Source organism: Sapajus apella, unplaced genomic scaffold (genome assembly GCF_009761245.1).
Source record: "Sapajus apella isolate SASKATOON/1434 unplaced genomic scaffold, GSC_monkey_1.0 scaffold41, whole genome shotgun sequence".
NCBI lineage: Eukaryota > Metazoa > Chordata > Mammalia > Primates > Cebidae > Sapajus > Sapajus apella.
In genome coordinates, this window is record NW_022436981.1 from 3,784,365 (window position 1) to 3,807,387 (window position 23,023).

A 23,023-nucleotide genomic window follows, 5' to 3' on the forward strand; every position below is an offset into this window, starting at 1 on the left:
GTTGTTTCCTTCTCTGTGATCGTAAGTTCTTATCATTTAGCTCCCATTTATAAGTGAGAACATGTGGTATTTGGTTTTCTGTCCCTGGGTCAGTTTCCTAAGAATAATAGCCTCCAGCTCCATCCCTGTTCCTGCATAAGACATGATCTCATTCTTTTTTATGGCTGTGTAGTGTTCCATAGTGTATATACACCACATTTTCTTTATCTGATCTGTCACTGATGGGCTTTTAGGTTGATTGCACACCTTTACTATGGTGAACTGTGCAGGGGCCATATTCTTAATCGCCAGGTTCCCTCTGTTGCTTCACTCTCTGGAGATGGCACAGTTAGGATTTCAGCTTTGGTGTCTTCTCTAAGAGTTGACTCTGCTGTGAAATAGATGTGAACTTGGCCAAGGTTCTTCATGTTTCTGCATGTTGGTTTCCTTCTGAGGCAACTGTCATATGGGAATAATATTATCCATGCTACATATCTCACAGCATTGTAATGAGGAGCTAATGACAGAGAAAATGTACGTGAAAGTGGTGCACAGATTAGGAAGAGCAGCTAAGAATTATGTGTTCATAATGTTTTTCTGATTTACAATGTGTTTTACGAGTGCCACTTAACCTTCCTGCTAACTGTTTGAGCTAAGTCTTATCAATCCCAACTCAAATATGAGAAAACATACTCAAAGAGAAAAAAATGACCCTCCTAAGATCCAAGTAAACCAAGGTCTTCTGAATTCAAGCCCAAACCTCTTTTACAGAGCTCTTTTAACAGTTCATAGGCTTTTGCTGGGCTTGGACAATGTCATGTCTTTTATTTTATTTTGTTTTGTTTTATCTTTAAATATCTCTGACCGCGTAGCACAGTGACTTGAATATGAAAGAATTTAGTTGCTCTTGACTGAATGAATCCTGAGTGGATGGAGAAAAGGCTTGATTAGCCAGAAACTTGGAGAAATGCAAGCTCTGAGTTTTCAAATGAATCTAGAATCCTCTTGGAATTGAAAATATATCTAAAACAGTTCACTCCTTTCCCCTCAGGAAGAGAACTGTAAAGCATATAAGTGAATCTTTATTGGTTACCCAAGGATCTTACAATGTTGCCCTTTGGTGGAATTACGGAATTTTGAGAACTAGAATGGATCTCAAAAATCATCTGATCCAATTTTCTGCTCAGTGGATAGATTCTTTTGTCCTTGTGAACCTCAGGGTGGTTGAAAACCCAGGTCAACCCTCCTTCTCTATTACTTTTCACGATTGAAATCATGTAAACTGGATTCAGATACCAAGTCATTTACAAGTAACCTTGAGCAAGTTCTTAAGCACGCTATGCCTCAGTTTTCTGATTGTAAAAATACACTTTGATATCTTGTCTTGTTTTTTTCTTAACCACACACTTGGGAGAATTTTCTATATCAATATATATAGAACAGCATTTTTTTTTTTTTTTTTTTTTGAGACAGAGTCTCGCTCTCCTCTCACCAGGCTGGAGTGCAGTGGTGCGATCTTGGCTCATTGCAACCTCTGTCTCCTGGGGTCAAGCAATTCTCCTGCCTCAGCCTCCCAAGTAGCTGGGACTGCAGGCATGCTCCACCATGTCCAGTTAATTTTTGTATTTTTAGTAGAGACAGCATTTCGCCATGTTGGCCGGGATGGTCTCAATCTCTTGACCTTGTGATCCACCCGCCTTAGCCTCCCAAAGTGTTGGGATTACAGGCGTGAGCCACCGTGCCCGGCCAGAACTGCATAGCTCTTTTAATACACAAGTATACACAGCCAATAAATTAGTTCCCTGCTAATATAGGTTGTTTCCTATATTTTGCTATTGCAGACATTTTTATAAAATAAATATCATTGAACAGAAAAAAGTACCTACCTCATATGTTGTTGTGACAAATTAATTAATATAAAGCACTTAGACCAGTGGCTCGCCCACAAGAAGCACTCTATAAATGCTAGCCTTCATTTTAATTTGTGTTAACTGAATAACTGAAATTGTTGGAAGAGGAAATAAAGTGAGAAAATATGCAACCTATTAAGGGAATGTATCAATTACAATTAGGCTTAGCCGTGAGTGGCAGCTTAAACAAGATAGAAGTATATTTACACCTTATGTTCAAGAAGTGTGGAGGTGGTCAGTCCAGGGCTCCAATGACTCTTCATGCTGTCAGAGGTAGAGGCGTCTTTAATCTTAGTCCTCCATGATGTGTGGCTTGTCTAGGTTGCCTCATGGTCCCAAATGGCTGCTGGAGTGCTAACCATTATATCTATATTCCAGGCAATGGGCAGGAAAAAGGCAGGAGGAAAGGGCACGACCTGTCTTTTTAAACCACTTCCAACAAGTTAAACACATCACTTCAATCACAAAGGTAAGGGATGAGTTACATGGTCACACTTAACTGCAAAAAAGGTTGAGAAATATGTTCTTTAATCTGGCATCCAGGCACTGCACAAAATATCATGGATCTTAGTAGTATGGAAGAGAGGGAGAATAACTAGCTAAGGAATAGTGGATAATTAGTAATTACTGCTGCAGGGGATTTACGGAATTTGGAGAAAGGCAGCCCTACAACCTTTGCTTTGATAACTGGGAGTCTTTTTTGATCCAGGTGAAGAAGAGTTTTGGATTTGTGCCTCTGGGTTTTTTTTTTTTTTTTTTTTTTTTTTTTTTTTTTTTTAGAACTACCTCCTTCTCCCAAAACCCTTGTTTCCCGCAGCTGTGTTTAGCCTGACCTTGTAGCAGCGTAGAGTCTTACCCCTGCACAGTGTGGATGTGTGCCTTGGCTGCTCAGCCTCTGGGTTGTCTGCAGCCGTCTGAGATATACATGTAAAGAGCTACCTACCACGTGTGGCTTGTGGAATCAGCTCTTGTGACCTACCTTGTCAAAGGTCAGCTTGATTCAATGCTGAGTTCAGGTCAGCCTTTGAGAGTTTTAGCTGCTTTTCTTCTAGGGAAACAAAACAGAACAAAACAAAAAAGACCCCGTAAACCATCCTGATAGGATTCACTAAGTCTCTTCTTCTAACCATGTAATATGGACACGCTGGTTACTCAAAACATCTGGTAAACCACAGTCTTACTGACTGGGGCCCATTCGTATTCATTAAAGATCCTCTTCTTATTCTGGATTCGATCTGCTCCCTCTTTTTCAGTCCAGTAAGTGATCACTGCCTGAAGTAGTTCCACCTGCCGCAGGAATTTTCTCAGGGCATGTGCAAATTAATTTTTGGAAACCAAAGCCACCTTAGGAGCAGTTGTTCTCCCTGCGTGGAAGATTAATTTTTTCTCCATCTCCTTCTTTCCCTTTATCCTTCTATTTGGAAATGCCAGGTAACATGGAGTAGGGGTATTGGCCATTCTGTGACTGATTTCCTCAGGCCAAGACCTCAGAGGGACAGATGTGATTCGGGCTGAATGATGGCCCCAGTCGGAAAAGGGTAGGACTTGGAGGGATTGCTGCAGTCCCCGCGGCTGGTGAGGGGACTTTTGTTTTTCAGAGGAACTGTGCACATCTGTAGGAGGGTGTCTCCTGTCTGTGGTCAAATTGTGGAATAGGTGGGGTTGATTTCAATACCCCCCAGCTCCACTAGATAAACCTCCTCCTACTTCCTCCTGAGCTCACCTAGCTTCATCCTCACTCCCACTCGAGGGCCTAGCAGTCGCCCATTCTCCTAAACATTTCTTAATGTTAGAAATTATCAACTCCTCCAAAACCCCTTAGCACTTTTCTAGGGACTGGGCTAGTAACGGATGAATGAGTCTCTACTAAATATGTTGACTTCGCCACAAAGGGGGAAAAATGTGATTTTTAGTATTATAATAAGATAAATTTTAGAACTTAAAGAAAATCATTAAGGTTTGTGTCAAAAGCCTGGTGATTAACCCACTGAAGGCTCCATAGATAGTAAGATGTGGGAGTGGTGTTCAACTCCAGATTCTTTGCTGGTCACTATCCCTGGCCTCAAGGGGGATTTTAGAAAGGTCAGCAGAGTCGATAGGGACATTTGGGGGCATATGGATCTTTCAAGGTAGGCTCTGTCCCTCCTCAGACTGGCTCTGCTCTTCCGGAGCTCAGGGAGTGGGCCTCCAGGATAAGCTAAATATGTAGGGATTTGGGTTTACGATTCAACTTGAATCTAGCTGGGAGGAAAGTTGACTAGGAAACAGAGAACTCTGGAGGTAAACCAGGTGCGAGTTTTTGTAGGAGAAATTGGAATGAGGCTGGGGCAACCTTTCCACTTCTTTCTTCTCCTCAACTCAACCTGAAAGTACGTCAAATAATGTGGTTTTGGCTCTGTTTAGCTTCTTTCAGCCCGAAAGTCAAATCTCTCCAAAGGAGGGAAGCCTGCATGAACTGAAACTGAAAGAAGTTAGCTCAAGCCCCTGTGAACTGAAACTGTCAAATTTCACACAGCTCCAGTTCATTTTTCTCTTCTCCCTTCCACCCCCACACCCCAAGTCATATTCATTCAGGGAACAAGTCAGATTTAGATGTTTTTCCAATGGCCAGGCTCACAAAATGATCCAGACTCCAAACTTATATTCTATAGTTATAAGTTGGCTAAAAGTGGCAAAGAATGATGCTTGGCTTATCTCCCACTGGATTTGACTTGTTGGGCTATTCAAGTGGATTATTTCATTCAAAGTAGAAAGCCTTCCACACAGAGGGCTGGACAAATTCCCAGAACACCCAAGCTATTAGAAGGTCATTCAGGAATGACAATAATATGTTAGCCTTCATTTCTCCTCTCTCTCAAAAGAATCTTCCTTCCCATGAAAAGACTGAAACAATCAAATTTACCCAAAGATGGCCACTCTGAGGGCCTGTCCTTGATGAGATTAAAGGAAGTGGCCGAGGCAAGTAAGATTCATCCAACATTGGAACAGCCAGTGGGTGATGACGCAATGGGATTTGGAGGTTTCCACGGAGTGCTTGTCCTCCCATAGCCTAAAGTGTCTGCCTTCGAGGCGCCAAAGGGAATCACCAGCTCCAGGAAGTGAATTGAATGTAGAGAGCCTGCTGATTGCATCAACAATTCTGTTTCTTTTTTTTTTTTTTTTTTTTTTTTTTTTGAGACGAGGGAGTCTTGCTCTGTCACCCAGGCTGGGGAGCAGTGGCGAGATCTTGGCTCATGGCAACCTCCTCTTCCTGGGTTTAAGTGATTCTCTTGCCTCAGACTCCCTATTAGTTGAGACTACAGGCACATGCCACCATGCCTGGCTAATTTTTTGTATTTTTAGTAGAGATGAGGTTTCACCATGTTAGCCAGGATGGTCTCGATCTCCTGACCTCGTGATCCGCCCATTTCACCCTCCCAAAGTGCTGGGATTACAGGTGTGAGCCACTGTGCCTGGCCCTGACAATTTTGTTTCTTTTGGGTCACATGGGTAGAATCTAAGAATAATTCTACTGGACAGAAAAGGGTGTAAGGTAGAGATTTCCTTTTGTCATTTGGATGGGTTTCTTTGGTTAAAAAACTCATACCTTACTTGAATTGCCTGTTAATTCAGGGGGCAAGCGGAGGGGTCTGAGGAGAGAAAGGGAATATAATGGAATAAAAAAAGAATATGTAATTGCATCTATTTTGCAAAATTTCCGCATCTCAATTCATTTTCCCATTAAATACCTACCAATGGCTGTTCTGAAACTCAGAGACAAACCAAGGTCACCTGTTTGGGAAGTGGCTGAGTTGGGAATCAGACTCTTATCTCTCTGACTCCAAAATCCACACTCCTTCTACAACCTCAATGCTTTCTAAAAGAAGGGATTTTTAAGGTCACCCTGGACAATGTGCCGGTTTTATGAAAGAGCAAGCTGAGGCCAGACATAGAAGCATACAGTTATTTGTGTCAGAGCAGAAGACCATGTTTCTTGATTCCTGGACTATGATTCTTTCAACTACTCTACCTTTTTGCAACAAGATGAATCAAAAGGCTCTCTTCAAAGGCCAATAAAAAATATCAGGGCATGCCAAGTATGGTGGCTCATGCCTATAACTCCAGCATTTTGGGAGGCCTATGTAGGAGGATGAGTTGAGGTCAGGAGTAAGAGACCAGCCTGGCCAATATAGTGAGACTCTATCTCCATAAAAAATAGAAAAATTATCTGGGTATGCTGGTGTGCCTGTAGTCCTCGCCACTCCGAAGGCGGAAACTTGGACCTGGAAGCTTGAGGCTGCAGCGAGCCATGATCGCAGCACCACTGGACACCAGTCTGGGTGACAGATGAGACCCCAACTCAAAAAAAAAATAATAAATAAATAAATAAAATAATAAATAAATCACAGTATGGCTATGGAGAGAGAGGAGAGTGATTTCATTTTAGATATTATTAAGAAGTTAATTAATTATATTTGAGCCTTCTTGCTACAAATTTTCACTATTAGAAGCAGAATACTTTACTGCTGCAAAAATTAGCCTAGTATAATGCGTGCTGGACTACTTTGTGAATACTTTGTGAATAAGGCTTTCTATAGATATGAATTAAAAATACCACAGTCTAGGTGATTCTAGTGTGTAGCCAGAGATATAAACCACTGCTAAAACTTAGTAAGTCTTTTGTTAACCTCTTTGCCTTTAAACTCACCTTAAACTAAATCAAAGTATTTTAAAATTAATTTAATTCTCATAATTCAGGCTGTGGATTAAGGTCCTGGCACTGTCAGGTGCCATCAGCAGAATTTCAGTAGACTGGCCGAACTGCAGCTGGGTAGATATTTCTCCTTGGCTGTAACCCATGTTATACTTAATGAAAGCATAATTCACAGTGCATTATGGTAAGAGAGGAAATTCTACTGTAAGTGCCCTTCTGACCCTGAGATTATATGATTGAACATGTGCATATGTGCATTGTACCACATACCTGCATGTGTTTGAACATAAAATATAGATAGCTGCATACTACTTAGCTGAAATGATTATAGGTTTTTCTTTATTTCTTTTGCAGAGTCAATGATTTCCAAGAAATGTGGCATTATTTCCAGGGGAGATTTCTTGCCTCTTCCTCAGCCCTGGTGAAGATCTTGCTAGAAACAATACGTCTTCTATGAAACACTCTCCACAGAACGTTGTGGAAATAAATCTTCCCTTTCACCACTGGAGCTGAAGTCAAACCGAGCAGAGCGCAGAGGATTTGGAGGGATTGACACTCCAAGGAAGAAGGAAAAGTGTCCTGAAAGCAGAGTATGTCGGGGGAGGGCCCGGGATAGAGTTTTCTTCTGGCATCCGGGTTCTGCGGAACTGCAAGGATGGGAGTTAAGGTGAAGAAGAATTCAAGGCTTCCCCTTAATACACTGTTGGCTCTCACCTTCTGTGCCCCTTTAGAGGAGAATCAGAATCGCATGAAAGGGGACATGGGGCTCGACTTTCCTCACCGTCTCTGCTTTAAGGGTGAGCCAGCAGGAGCCAGCGGCACAATGCATGCCGCTGCTTGTTCCAACTCTGTGACTAGTCAGAGGCACAGTTCTAGGCCTGCTGAACCTCCGAGGTGGGCTGGGCGGATGGGGGAGCTGGATCATCAATGTGGGAGGCCTCTGAGGCCCCCAGCACTATCTGGCTTTGAACATTCATTCTCATGAAGCCATTTGTTAGGGCTAGAGATAGGGTGGGAGAGCCCACTGGCGTGAAAGACGTCCTTTGTGAATTAAGATAAGATTATAAATAATGTTTGATTTGTTTAATTAATTTAAAAGCCACCTTTGTTACCACTTTATTAAATGGTGACTACTTCCCAGATGCTCCTGTTCCCCCAGCAGGATTCTTTCTTTATTTTTTTTCCATAGCACGTGTTGCCTTTGTAGGTATGAATTTGTTTTCTTGTTTATTATGTGATTTCCGCCCCCATCCTTATGTAAGTTCCCTGTGGTCAGGATCTTCATCTGTTTTGTTCAGAGAGGTAGCCCAAGCCTCTAGAACAGGGGTGCATAGCAGGTGCTTGGTCAACATTTGTGGATTCAAGAATGAATGAAAGCACTCACTGCGGCAGGCAAGATGCTAAGTGCTTTCCTCTAATCCTGAAAACATCCCCTCCAGGCAGGTTCTATCACTGTCCCTGCTTCGTACACAAAGAAACCTCGGCTTCACCAATGTAATTGATGGCTAGAAGACTTCTGAGCCGCTTGATGGGCTGGTCCCTCAGAGGTCACTGGCAAAAGTGCAAAGTCGGGCAGGCAGGCGGTTGCCCTCTCTCTCCTGTTCCCGCGTGCTCTGTGGTGAAGGCCTGGGCTTCCAGAAATTTCTTTGAAGGAGAAGCTCTACACTCTGTGGTTCTTGAGGCACTTTCTGGCCTTGCTGTGGGTTCCTGCAACCTGACGTTCCAAACAGAGGCATTTGCTAATTTCCTGAAGAAAGCTCCAGGAAGTCTTGTCCTCGGGTAAAAGCTGTTCACAGTAGGTGAGAAAAAGGGAAGTTTTCAGACCACCACACACTTGGAGGTTTCATTTTCAGTGTTGTGTGGAGCTGACAAATAAACCTATCTGAGTTGGCTCTCCTTCCCTCTCCACCCCCGCCCCGCCCCACGCCTCTCCTCTTTTCCAGATTCATGTGAATGTTTTGGTTAACTTTATCCCCTCCTGTGTTATTGTTGTTGTACCACATATTAATGTGGGGCTTCTGTAGCCGAGAGGAGTATGGTTGAGTTACAGTAACAAGCTACAAGCTGAAGGAAAGTGCTGCGGTTTTTGGCTGGTCCAGTCCCAGATATACACCCTCACATCTGGACAAGAGATCATGTGACAGCTTGAAAAGCCAGAAACATATCCTGGACACCATAAAAAATGGGTTCTGTTAAATTAAAAAGGCTTTAAATACGGGCTCAGCTGGTTTGAGGTCTCTTTCTCTCTCACACACTCGATTGTTCTGGAATGTGTTATAAGATTTGTGATTGCTGAATACTTAATTTAATATCGTGAACCCATCGTATGGTAAATTTGTTTGTATGTCTTTCTGAAGTCCAGCCAGGCCTTCTCCATTTTCCTAACTTAAGGTATGGCTTGTCAATTTGGGGATCAGAACTTGGTGTCCTGGTAATAAATACTCTCCCTCTATTGCACCCCCACCCACTTGCCAACCTTCAGTTCCCCCCCAAAGAAAACATTCAAAACTTCTGGCCAAAGCAGCTTCCTTTCACAGCCTTTAAGAAAGAGACTTTAGGGTAATAGGCTTTAGAATATTATTAGTGGAGAGAAATGTCATAGTTCTCTTTGAATAGAATCAAGAACAGATTGGAAATCAAAATGTTTCTTGAGATGAATGGATGTTAAAAACCAAAATATGGTCAAGACTCCGTTCCTGCAACTCAGAAAAAAAATATCTATTTTCTTTTTCTTACGCAAATAAAACATTCTTTTGTTGCCCACTGGACATATCTTTCTCCCTGACTTACCAAGATTGCAGAAACCAGGATTAAACAAGGCGCCCATTCCAAAACCAAAAATTTGTTTTCTCAAACTATCAAAGAGAGAACGACTTTGGAAGCAAGCATGTGATCAAAAGACAAGATAGGAAAATAGTGCCTGGTTTCTTCTTTAAGAATAAACAGCCAATTAGGCCGAGCGCTGTCTCATGGCATCTGCATTATCTGTTGGTGATGGCTCATTTTTTAATTTAGGAAAATGTAATAGAAACAATATTGTTACATACCACTAGCTTTGGGTTTTCTAAAGTATCTTGAAATCATCTTAACATATTAATTAGTTCAGCATTTCTCTTCCCCGCATTAGACTCTAAGCTTCCTATGAATAAGGACCTTGTTTGTTTTGTTCACTGTTGAGCGCTCAGTGTCTAGGACAAGGTATTGCTCAAGCTATTGCCCAGCTTTGTGTTGATCTACGTTGTTTATTCTTCCAGGTCCACTCCCCTCCCGCTCCCTACACTGGGCCAGGAAGCTGACTTTCATGAACTATATCAGTGGGCTCCCTTGCCCCAACTTCCCTTTCATGCAGCCCATGGAAGAACCAGGAGTAAACCTGCACACAGGTTGGCTGAGTCCCTCTACTAAAATGGCAGCTCCTGTTGGGCTCAGGGAGGGTGATGGCTCCCTCCGTTTCTAGCCCCAAGGCACTCCACTATTCTTGGTAATAGCCTCTTCATGAAACTCATAAAATGACGCCATTTGAGATTATGTTTCCTCCATTATTCACATCCTGCTGGGACCCTGACTAATGAAATGAAGATATATTGAGTAAACAAATGAATGAGTCCTCACTATAGTAGTAACTCTTGCTTCTGGACAATTGCAACAATTGGGTTCCAGAGCCATTTTCTTCCACATTCAGGCCTTTAGAGATGTAGTTGTCACCATGACTTTAAGGCTCCATGCATGAGCTGGAATTGTTCTTCTCCTGTAAATACTCAACCCTGCTCCAACTTCACCCTACTTGGTTTCTCTTGTGATCAATGGTATGAACAAACAAGAGTCTGCTGCATTTAGAGAGGTCTACAGTTGAGTCACCTACCTGTTCATCCATTCATTCATTTCGTTTATCTATTCATCACCATTCAGTAAAATTTTAATAAGCAGCTACCGTGTACCATGGATCTGGGAATGGCAATTTTATTTCCTCTTGAATGCTACATAGTCGATTCACAGAGCATGACACTCCGGAGACTTCTGAGGCAGTCTGGGATCAAGGAGAAAATGAGCCAAGAACAGTTAGTAATGTCTGCTGTGGGTAGAGAAGTGGAAGTACATACGACAAGTATTTACATGAATAGTATTTGCCATCCCTATGTTAGACGCCACTGGGTGAGCAAAAACAAAACAAAACAAAACAAAAACAACTAGTAGCAAGATTATTTTTGTCTCCAGTTTGGCTGTTTCATGTTAAAATTGCACGCTTGCTCAAGAACTTCTGATATAACTTCTTACATGCAATAACCACCTCCACCTCAGACACACCTAAATGATAATTTGATTGTACAAAGGTATCATTGACCTGTCTATGCTGATTTTCATTATTTATATTCTAGATGGTATTTTCAGGGTTACAAAACACAAATTAAATGGAAAGTTTTAAATCTAGTTTCCTGGTATGTAAATCATGAACTGCAATGACCGAACAGTTCCCAAATTTAATTTAGATGAACATTTGCTAGCTGGTTTTTATCACTCTAGGGTAACTTGCCACAGTCATCTTTTCTGTAAACTTTTCTCTCCAGGCCCCTCTTCTTGGATTTTCTTACTACACATCTTAAGAAAGTTTCTGTCTATAGCATTTTTATTCTTGATTACAATAAATTTTGCCTCTATATCCATCCAACTCATAAGACACTGGATTTGACATGCAGATTTCCTGGAACTGAACTTCCTGTGTCCTTTGCACACAGTCTGCTTGGATTAGGTCTTCTGATAGCCCAGCCTTGGCACTTAATCTTCTTTCTTGAGCCTGTTTCTTTTCTGTTATCTAGCTTAGCATTCCTGGACAAATCACTTACCTAATCTGATCCTACGTCTGACAGGATGGGATTAGATAATAAGAACTAATGTTGATCGAGTACTTACTTTGTTCCAGGCTAGATGCTAACGTATTTTACTAAATGTATATTAATTGCTTTAGAGTAAGGGTCACAAACTTTTCTGGAAAGGGCCAGATAGTAACTATTTTCAGCTTGGCAGGCCATGAGCTCTCTGTTGCAGCTACTCAACTTTGTCACTGAGTGTAAAAACAGCCATAGATAAATACGTAAACAAATGGGTGCAACTGTGTCCCAGTAAAACTCTATTTGCAAAAAGCAAGGTGTGGACTCAGTTTGATCCACAGGCTGTGCAGATGGATCCCCGTTTTACGATGGTTCAACTTATGATTTTTGTTTACTTTATAGTGGTGCAAAAGCAATATGCAATATGCACTTAGTAGGAGCCACACTTTGAATTTTAAATTTTGCCTTTCCTGGCCTGGCAATATGCCATATGAGACTCTTTTGTGATGCTTGCTAGCAGCAGCAGGTTGCGGCTCCCAGTCAGCCACATGACTATGAGGATAAATAACCAATACTCCACGGTACAATCTTACATGAGTTATCCAACACTCAAAGATAAAACAGGCCTACATTAAGTGATTTTACCCAAATGTAAGCAAATGTAAGTATGCTGAACATGTTTAAGGTAGGGTTGGCTTAGCTATGACATTTGGTAGGTTAGGTGTATTCAATGCATTTTCAGCTTACAATGTTTATTGGGAGGTAACTTCATTGTTAGTCAAGGAGTATCTGCAGTTTTCCATCTCTGCTTTATTTGAATTACTCCATTTAATTTTTGTAATAACCCCATGAGTTAGGTACTAGTTAACTAGATTTAGTCACTTTTCTGAGGTCACCCAGAAAGGAAGTCCTAAAGTCAGGATGAAATCCAGTCTAGTGGCCCCATTTTTAAACCACTTTTCTTCCAAGTTTCTAAAAGCACCAAATATTGACCCACTTCTCCCTGCTCTGGGACCTTTTTGGGAGTCCCTGCACCTCAGGGTGAGCTCTGCCAACTCCCTCCCTTCCCCTGTTCTCTGTCTCAAAAAGGCCCCCCCTCTCAGGCATTCATTTCCTCTTAACCCACTGCCTGCCCTCATACCGAATTTGGCACCAACCTTAGAAAGCCCTAAGTCCTCTTACATTCTAATTAATAAGTCCTCTGCCAGACTGGTGTTCTCTCAGTCTACATACAATTGGAATGAAGTCACCAGATGTAACCCAACAGCTCACAGCTGAACAAAGCCTATTCAATAAATATGTTGACTCTCCTGTGGTTTTTAGCTTGAACCTTAATTCCACTGTTAATTTGCCATATGACCCTAGGCATATCAAAACCTCCTGGTTTCTTACCTATCAATGATGACTTGAAAAAACCAAATGCATAAGTTTGTTGTGACATCTTGCCAATAAAAACATTATGCAGCTATGGTGTGCAGAGATGTCAAGCCAGACCTTACTCTTTTTTTTTACACTGTTTTTCTGAGAATAATAAGAAATGGAATCGCTAGAAATGGGCATGATTTAGTTGTCCTGTGACTTTCCTCGCCTTGTGTTGAGGGATGACTGTAAGAGCATTCTGTGTACTGTCAGTTCACGGTGTGTCCTTGTGTCTAGTGACACCTCTGTCCCAGGTGGGCGAGTAGAAATTTGCTGTGACATAGCTTTATCTCATGCTCTGGGTACAAAGCCCAGCACAGGGTGCATGGTAGAAGCACCAGTTCGAGCTTCAACTCTTGTCACCTGTACTGGGTTAAACTCCAGCAGAGAGTGGGTCCATAGATCCATACACTGATTGGGGCAATATTTATTGAGTGCCAGGTCTGTGGCAGGCACTATTCTGGCTCTGGGGAATGTGGTAGTAAGCAGCACAGCCTAGGTCTCATATGCCCTAGTGAGATCCACAGATACTCAACAGTTCATACCCAGGGTTGTATTTACAAGAATGTACAGGCCACAAAGCAGGCAAGTGCCATGAGAGCATGTGACAAAGAAGGACCTCGAGCTGGGATGCAGAGAGTTCAGGGAAGTCCTGCTTGGAATGTGCCTTCACTTAATCGTATGAGATCATATGAATTAAGTGATCAACCTATCTTGGCTTGTGTGAAGGACAGGAGGACAGGAGAATTTGGGTGATCTGAGGAAACAAGCCCAGAGTCCTAGGGGTCTTGGGGATATGCATTGAGGCAAGAGAGATATGCTACATCAGGTGGCGCTTGTAGGTGTTGGGAAGAAGTATTAATTTAATACCAAAGATAATAGGAAGCTATTAAAAGGTGATAAAAGATGATAGTGAGACAGTCATGGACGGGCTAAGAACATAAGGGCTCGACAGGACATTGGTCTTAAGGATTTTGAAGTAAAAAATTGGCCCCAATCAACTTTCTCATCCATGTTTTTACTATTTATTTGTATTTTCCCACCCTTCTCTTTAACAGACAGGCCTTCTTTATGTTTCCTGAACCCCTACTCCATTGCCACACCTCTGGCACTCCCCTGCTCCTCATAGGAAAGTTCTCTGCTCCTCAGTACCTATTCAACTGTTGCCCTCCTTCAGAACCTGCTCACATCTGACTTTTCCATGAAGACATCTTGGGTGGTCATTCATCCATTCATCAAAGTACTAAGTGTAGTCAGTATATTAGATATGAATGGTAAAGATTCATATGCTCTCCTATGATTAAGAATGGTAAAGGTCAAAGTTCTCCCAATCTTACTTCAATCATTTCCTTTAGAATTCTTTCCAAGGTTCCCAGCTGAGCTCTTTAGCACAGCCCTTTCCCACAGCTATAGATGTCTTTTCGTTTTCTATTGCTGTGTAAGAAAGTACCATGGATGTAATGACTTAAAACAACTCACAGTTATTATCTCTCAGTTTCCATGGATCAGGAGCCTGGGGAAAAACTAAGCTTGCTGTAAGCTTCAGGGACTCACCAAGCTGCAGTCAAGCTATTGACCAGGGTTGTGGTCTCATCAGAAGCTCATCTGGGGAAGAATTCACCTCTATATTCATTTGGATTTTTGGCAGAACTTATTTTTTGTGTGGCAGGACTGAGGCCATCCTTGGCTACTAATGGCCTCCTGCAGTTTCTTGCATGGTGAGCTTCCACTTACTTCATGGCAGCTTTCTTTCTCACAGCCAGCAAGGGAAAGAGATTCCAGGGTTAGTCTTCTAGGAATCTTATGTAATTGAATCCTAGGAGGAATATACCATCACTTTTGCCATATTGCATTGATTAGAAGTAAGTGATAGGTCCTTCCCACTCCCAAAGGGAGAGGGATATATAGGTCATGAATGCCAGGAGGCAGGGATCTAGGATCTGTCTGCCACAGGCTATATCTTTCACCCCTGCTTTTGAGAACTGGTTGCCAGCAATATCAGATGTTTGTGGTTCTGTAAACATATCATGTCTTTTTACATCTCTAGGAATTTATATATGCATTTGTGTGTGACTGAAATTTCCTTCCCTACTACATCTCCTTCAGTAATCATTCTCAATGTTTCCTACCTTACACAAATGTAAGCATTCCCTTCTCTGTGATATCTCTGTTCTCTGGACCCATATCCATGGACATGCTAATCGGTCAGTGAGGTATATCTCTGCTGTATTAGACTGTAATTTCCTTGAGACTGAGGAGTATGTGTTCTTCTCTCCAGTGCTCACATCTAACATTGATTACTAAGCCTGGAGAATGGATAAAAGGTGGCTTATTTAATGGGAAATGATCATTGATCTAAAATGTCAGTCTGTAACATTTTGCCATCATACTCTCTAAATAAAACTTTATAAAGTATTTAGCCTCTCAGATATATTAGTCAGCTTTAATTAGGTTATGCTGTTGTAAGAAACATGCCCTTAATTTTAGACTTATAACAACAAAGTCTTATTTCTTGCTTACCTGATACTTTGGCTGTGACTCTGTTCCACATGGATTCTTTTTTCCAGGATCCAGATTCAAGAAGCACCTGCTGTTTGAAACATGCATTTTTAACAGATAAAATAGCTCTGCCAGAATCATGCAATTGTTCTTAAAGCTTCTATGCAGCTATGGCTCACATTCTATGGGCAAAAGAAGGTCATATGAAAAAACCTGACCCAAGTATAGTCTTAGTATGAGGATGGCAGCAAATAGAAACAAAAATACAATCTATCACAGCATCTAAACAATTTTCATTACAAGTTTACTAGTTGCAAGTGTAATTTGTGACATCCTGTGTATGAGCTTTAAATATTTTTGTCATAACCTTAGAACTCATTTAGTTCTTGAAAATGTCCAGTCATATAAAATCACTTTAGCAAAGGCAGTTTACACAGTCAAAAAGATCAGCCTTACTTTTTTGCCAGAAAAAAAATCTGACTTAAATTTTCAACTCAAATTGGTGCATATCTATGGCAACGATTCATTCCTAACTCACAGACAGGTAGATAGATACATGACTAAAGGCACAGAGCTACGTCATTAATTTTTTTTTTTAACATAAGGCTCCAGCCCTTTGATAATTCTTACTAAAGACTTCATGGCTTTGTTGTCAAGGGATTCCTTCCAGGAGCCATGCATTATTGAATTGTTCCCTTGTTTGATATCCTAGAGATTTATACTCACCAAAGTAATGTTCCAAAGCAAGATCTGGGTGGGCAAGAAATATGTAATATTTTGTCAAGTAGTGAAAATGGTGTCTGTGAAAGGGAAGTGCAGAGGCAGAATGACAGACTGGTTGGGGCGCCAAGTTCAAGAGCATCTGTGGAGTCAAGGATCTGGAAAGTGATTTCCAATTTATTCACATTTGTGTATCCCTCTGGAAAGTCTTAGGGTCCCCACAGAGGTACACACAACCAATTTGAAGATTATCTCTATAGATTTGGGATGCTCTAGGTGCAGGCAAAGGTGCGCCTAGAAAAATAAATTAAAAATGCGCGATGTGAAAGGGAGCCAGAAGGAAGAAAGTGGAGTAACAAATGTGATATTGTGAAATATGTATTTGGTCTTCCTCCCATTTTTTGGGATATAACTTCTAAAGTCCATGGACTCTCCCAAGTGATATATCCTTCTGTATGCTAATGAGATAACTGGTGGCTGGGGGTCCGTAGGTAGCTTCAGGATGGGAGCTAGTCACCGGAAAGACCAAGGCAAGATTAGAGAGTTGGGACTTTCAGTCCTACCCACCAGCCTCTGGGAAGGAGAAAAGGGATGAAAGTTGAATTGATCATCAATGGCCAATGATGTAATCAATCATGCCTTTGTAATGAAGCTTCCATAGAAACCCGAAAGGCCTGAGTTCCAGGTGCTTCTGGAGAGCTGAACACATGAGGGTTCCTGGAGGGCAGTGTGCCCAGGGAGGGTATGGAAGCTCCATATTCCCTTCCCCCATACTCTGCCCTAGGCTCCTCTTAATTGTGTCCTTCGTAATATCCCTTATGATACACTGGTAAGTGTAATAAACTGTTTCTCTGAGTTCTTTGAGCTGCTGCAGCAAATTCATCAAATCTCAAAAGGGGGTCGTGGGATCCCCAATTTATAGCCAATCAGACAGAAATATAGGTGACAACTTATTAACTGAGATTGGTGTCTAAAGTGGGGGGAGGCAGTCTTGTTTGGCTGAACCCTCAACTTGTGGGGTCTGATGCTACTTCCAGGTAGATGGTGTCAGGATTGAACTGAATTAGAGGACACCCAGCTGGTGTCTGCTGCAGAATTGATTGCTTGCTTAATTTGTGGGGAAAAACTTGGACACATTTGATCACAGAAGCCTTCTGTGTTGATATTATAGTGGGAAAGCAGAGGAAAAACAGTATTTTTTCCTTCACAGAGAATGCTTACAGAAAGAGTGTGAAAGCTGAGACATGAAAGCTTCCCTTGGCTGAAGCTGGCTAAGGGGCTAACACAAAACTTGTTCCTCCAAGACAGCAGGAGAAACCAGTGATGGGGTTGGATAAGAAAAGAGAATTTGGGGGTGCATCCCAGTGTGAGAAGTGATCATAATAGGAAAGTGTCCTGAAAGATGAATATGTTGGTGTCAGCTTGAGGAAACACCATGTATGTGGTCTCTGGTAGATTTCAGAAGAAGCTGGGAGAATAATTGATTTCAACTGCTTATCGCTAGTATGATTAATATACATTTCAGAACACACACACACACACACACACACACACACACACTTTCTTATTAATGAAGCCTATGTACCTTATACAAGAAACAAACCACAAAGCTTGGGAAACACTTTTCTAGGACACATCCTGTCCTGCTCCTACCCCTCTATCACCCACGACTACCACTGCTGTCTTTCTTTCTTCACCTTATCTTTCTCTCCTTTTCTTGTCTTCTGCCCCTTTCCCTTTTATTCTCATTTTCATTCCCAAAGGATTTACCTTGCCTCAGTTTTCCGATCAGCAATGAACACTGATTTAGAAGAAATCAGCATACTTCATCCTTCACCTCAGGAAAGTTTAGGAAGTGTTTAGCTTGGGAAGAGCATCTCTGTTGGGAAAGTGAATCATGGAAGTTAGTATCTAGAGAGCCAGGAAAGTCTCTCTAGACAGGTACAATGTGGCACATCACCAAAGGGCTTGCTTAGGGTCCTTACTCAAATCTATGTTTGCATAGAATTGCAGGATGCGAGAAAGGGAGAGAAACTTAGTGACCACCTAATTTGAATTGTTCTTTTTACAAAAGAGGAAACTGAGGTCAAAGATGGAAAAAGAGTGTCCAAAGTTACGTAGGAATGGAGTTTTTCCACCTTATCCTATATTATACATGAGATAAGTTGGGACTTGTGTTAAAGGTCCAGAAGGAATCCATTCATACACATGCATAGGTGGGTCTGTGCACGCATATATGTATGTAGTAGTTTTAGCAAACGTAGTACACATAGTGTGCACATGCTGCTCTTTATCTCCTTTCTGTTGGTTTTTTTATTGAATATAGCCAGCTCCTATTTACCTAAGAGTGGGATACTTATGGTAATTCAGTAACTCATTAGCCCATTTGTAACCATGCAGCAGTTTTAGGTCATGCTGGAAGGAAATGAGGGCTGCACAGACAGTGTACATCCCTGAGCAGACATTCGTCAGTTCTGAGGCACATACCTCTGATGGAAGTCTTAAGCAAAATATACCTGAGGCTAAGGCTGTTTAGCATGATTTATTCTCCTAGGAAGTGTTTGGCTGGTAGTGAGAAGATCTGGGTTCTAATCCAGCTCTGCCACTGGGTTTTCTCTGAATGGCCTTGGGAAGTTTCGTCCCCTCTTGAGGCCTCCATTGCAGCATCTTTAAGATGTGAATTACACCCCACGGAGTTTTGTGAGAAGTTAATGTGGTGACGGGTATAAAAGCATGTGATAGATGTTCAATGCTGCAGTAATAAAGGGAGTTTAATTTGTGTTACTGCCTTCCACTGCCAAGGAGAATTGAGGGTTGTGTTTTCATAGGTGAGCAATACCCTCATGCCATGCTCTCACATTGCACTGGAACCCCTGCCTGGGTCTCCTCTTCAGATCTGTTCTGACTAGCTCCTCAACATCTGAAGTGCTACCCACTGGGTCCTTCTCCATCCTCTTGACTGGTTCTGTTTATATCTTTTGCACTCACGAGCCCCTGACTATTATACAGCATTTGTTTGTTATCTTTCCCTCCTCATCAGAATGTAAGATTCAGGAAGGCAGGGCCTTTGGCAGTTTTGCTTACTGACCTGGTTCCCAGGGCCTAAGACAAACAGCGCCTGGCTCTTTTTCTTTTGAGATGGAATTCTGCTCTTGTTGCCCAGGCAGGAGTTCAGTGGTGCGGTCTTGGCTCACTGCAACCTCTGCCCCCAGGGTTCAAGCGATTCTCCTGCTGGGGTTACAGGCACCTGCCACCATGCCTGCCTAATTTTTGTGTTTTTAGTAGAGATGGGGTTTCACCATTTTGGCCAGGCTTGTCTCGAACTCCTGACTTTAAGTGATCCACCAGCTTCTACCTCCCAAAGTGCTGGGATTACAGGTGTGAGCCACCACACCCAGCCTAGCGCCTGACTCTTAGTGCCTGTTCAATATATGTTTGCGAATGAATGAATAAACGGGAGACTACTTGAAGAAATCTGACGCAGGCAGTTGTAGCATCGAGCCACCAGGAGTTGTAGTCTCAATAGGAGATGGGGGTGACTTAGGGGTGGTAGTGATGGCCTGGGTGATCCACAAATTCAGATTCTGTGGCCTGAATGGATGATTTGAATGCCCAGAGATATCTGAGCGCTTTTGGCAGAATTTTACCTCTTTACTATACAAGAAGAGTTAGGGATCGACATCTAGGCCTGGGTGGAGGTGAGACTATGGGAGAACAGCTCATTCTTATTTTATTTCCTGGGATACATGTACTGAACATGCAGGTTTGTTACATAGGTGTACATGTGCCATGGTGGTGCGCTACTGTTGTTCACAAGTTAGTCTCAAGGGTCTTGATCTCAATGGTGGTATATAAGGATATTATATTGTATGGTATTATCTCTTATTATGTTATACTGTGTTGTGTTGCAATGTTTTATTTACTATATATCTACATTTGTATCTACACATACAGACACGCATACATGCACGCACACACCTGTGTATATGAGAAAAAGACAAGAAAAGAGGAAGTTGGGAACACGTTGGGTGTCACTTGAGCAGTGCTGACCAGCGGCAAGAGCCTCAGAGAGCTCCTCTCGTGGTTCAGCTGTTCCAGCACCTGGAGGGCCTCTGCAGTGCTCTGAAATCCTTCTGGAGCCCCTGGTTGAAATGAGCCAAGCAGCACTTAAAAGAAATGAAAGAACACAGTTAATGCAGCTAATCCCCATTGCTGTCCCAGGTGGTGGCAGTGGAGCAGAATGCCAGCGATCCAGAACCTCGCTCTGGGTGGCGCTGGTCTGCCTGCAGCAATCCCGGGTCATTGCTTCTTTCCAGAGGCATACCTTGTGGCTGGGTGGTTAGGGGTCTGCCCTGGGCTGGGCAGGCTCTGGGATGGGAAAGCTGTGGGGTCAGTGGGACTTTGCCTGGGCCTGTCTCTCTGAGAGAATAGCTTGCACTTCCCAGGTGTGTCTGAGTGTGGTAGATGGGGGAGTTATGAGGTGGGGATCCTGGTCCTGTTGCCCTCCAGAGTGTGGAAGAGCCATGTACTACCTTGTGCCCTCCCTCCCAATCTCTGCTTTCTCGGGGTCTGAAGAGGCTTCCTTAGTGTGGCTGTGGGATCCCTGCCCTCCACACGCTCCTCCTACCTTTGAGCACTGGGGCTCACATAGGGGTTCTGTAAGTTTCCTGTGAAGTCCCAGAGAAGCTGCTTTTCTCCTCAGGATGCTTTGTCCAGACAGCCAAGCCAGGTTCCACTGGGGTCATGGGAAATGGAGCCTTTTACACAGACATTTGCAAATGAGGGCTCAAACTTGAATCCACAAGTTGGTGTTGGTGGCAGAAACTTGCGGGGGTCTGTTCCCATCTCCTGGCACTCCCACCCCAGCATCTGTCCCACACCTTTCCAGTTTGCAGAAACGTTCTGGTTTCCTTATAGTTTCAGTCTTCCCTGGGGTTCAGTGGGAGCCTTGACATGTGTGGACCCTGGAGATAGGGGTGGCTGGGAGCCTCAGGTCGCCCTGGATGTCGAGTAAATGCTCAGGGTTCAATGGCACTGGCAGGAAGCTGTGAAACCAAAAGTCACCCACACACCGTTGTTTTCTTTTGTGATACACTCTCTCCTAAGCCCCCTCCACCTCATGTTAGACTCAATGTTGTGTTATATCCAGGGGAGTTTTTCTTGGCACAATCATGGATTTGTCTCTATTTCTGATGTAGCCCCCAGAACAATTGCTCTGAAAGACAGCAAAAAAAAAAAAAAAAAAAGGAGTAATTGTGACCAAATCCTCCTCTCAACCACCTGCTCCTTCATTTACTGCCTCTCTGAAGAGTTTTAGATAGTACCATGGTTTCTTCTGCCCTCCTGGAAACCCCACCGCCTGCCACTCCTCGCTTAAGCCCCCTTAGAAATTGTGCTATTAGATAAGGAGAATTTTAGAACAGCCCAAAATAAAGGTTAGTCAACTATGGTATGTTTTACTCTAAAGGTTTTTTTTTTTTTTTTTGGCTCCAGTCAGCTCAGGAATGCTGTTAACTTGAATTAGGATTCCTTAGACTCCAAATGTACTCAGATTGCGAATACTGAAAGCCAGGGCTTTAAAGCACCACAATTTCTCTCCTTTTCCACCCCCAAATTGGTGGTGAATTATTTTTGACCTGCTGTTCATTTCCAAAACTCTTCCAAGTTGAGTGCATGGTCCTCAGCATCCTATATAAAAATCAGATCCTGACATCTTACGCAAAAACCTTCAGTGCCTCATGGCTACCTGCAGGATGAATTCCAAAGAGTTAGCCAAACTGCAAAGTCCAGTTGTTTATGTTGTACACTGCAAAATGCTAAGGTGCACCACTTTCTGCATAACCATACTGAGACCCTGTAATAAGCAAATCACTCAAAGCACTTCACAGTATATTTCCAAAACCTGTTCTACTCTTATGTTCCCTAAGCCTACAGATGCACGGTTAGCTTTAGACAGTCTGGTCTCACTGCTTTAAAATGCACCTTGAAATTTCCACATCTGGGCCTTTGCATAGACTTTTCCCTTAGCATGAGGAACACTGCTTTCTCATCTTTACCTGGTTGAGTCTTCCCAGTCTTTCAACACCCATCTTAAGTTCCACCCTCTGTATGACATCTTCCTTGCCCATACCACCAGGAAGCCATCTCTATTTCTTCTGAACCTCCCCAGCACTTGTCAATAGATTCCATGAGACACAGTACACACAGCTGGAATTTTAGTTTTCTTTCCATTCGCCCTGTATCTGTAACTAAAATGTGCACATTTGAAGAACCTGTATTTAACATTTCCTGAATTTTCTACAACATCGGACAGTGCCTGATACACAATGTGTGCCTAACAAATTGTTGACCTGCCGGCTGGTTGGTTCAAGTTGCCTTGTGAAGAACCCACTGGCTCTCTCTCCCACTCCCTTGCTATTTTATTCCTGGAATTTCATAGTAACAGAGAGATTGTTCCAGAAAGCTGACACTAGCCATTTCCTCTAAACAAACCCATGTTTTCATATGACTTGCTGTGGAGCTTTCTATAAAACACACACACACACACACACAGACACACACACAGACACACACACACACACCCTGTGTTTGGGTTCTATCACATTCCTAAAAATGATCATAGTAATAAAAATGATAGCAAAACAATAACCATTCATTTGGTGCTTACCAACTACATGGACATGGACTATGTACTTTCCATATATTCTCTAACTCAGTCTTCAGTAAACCAACTAGGTAGATATTTATATTTTCCCAGATTTACAGATGAATAAATGAAGGCTCAAATAAGTAAAGCAATTTGTCTCAAGTCACAGAGGTAGTTAGTGGAGGCCCCAGGGATTGAACGTTGTGCTTCTGAATCTCTAGAGTCTTAACCACTGTGCCGGTATACAAGGTTTTTTATGTCTAGTCAATAAAGCATCTCACCCTGATGGTAAGGCAATCTGTCGGTTCAGGGAGGATCCTGTGTGGCCAGA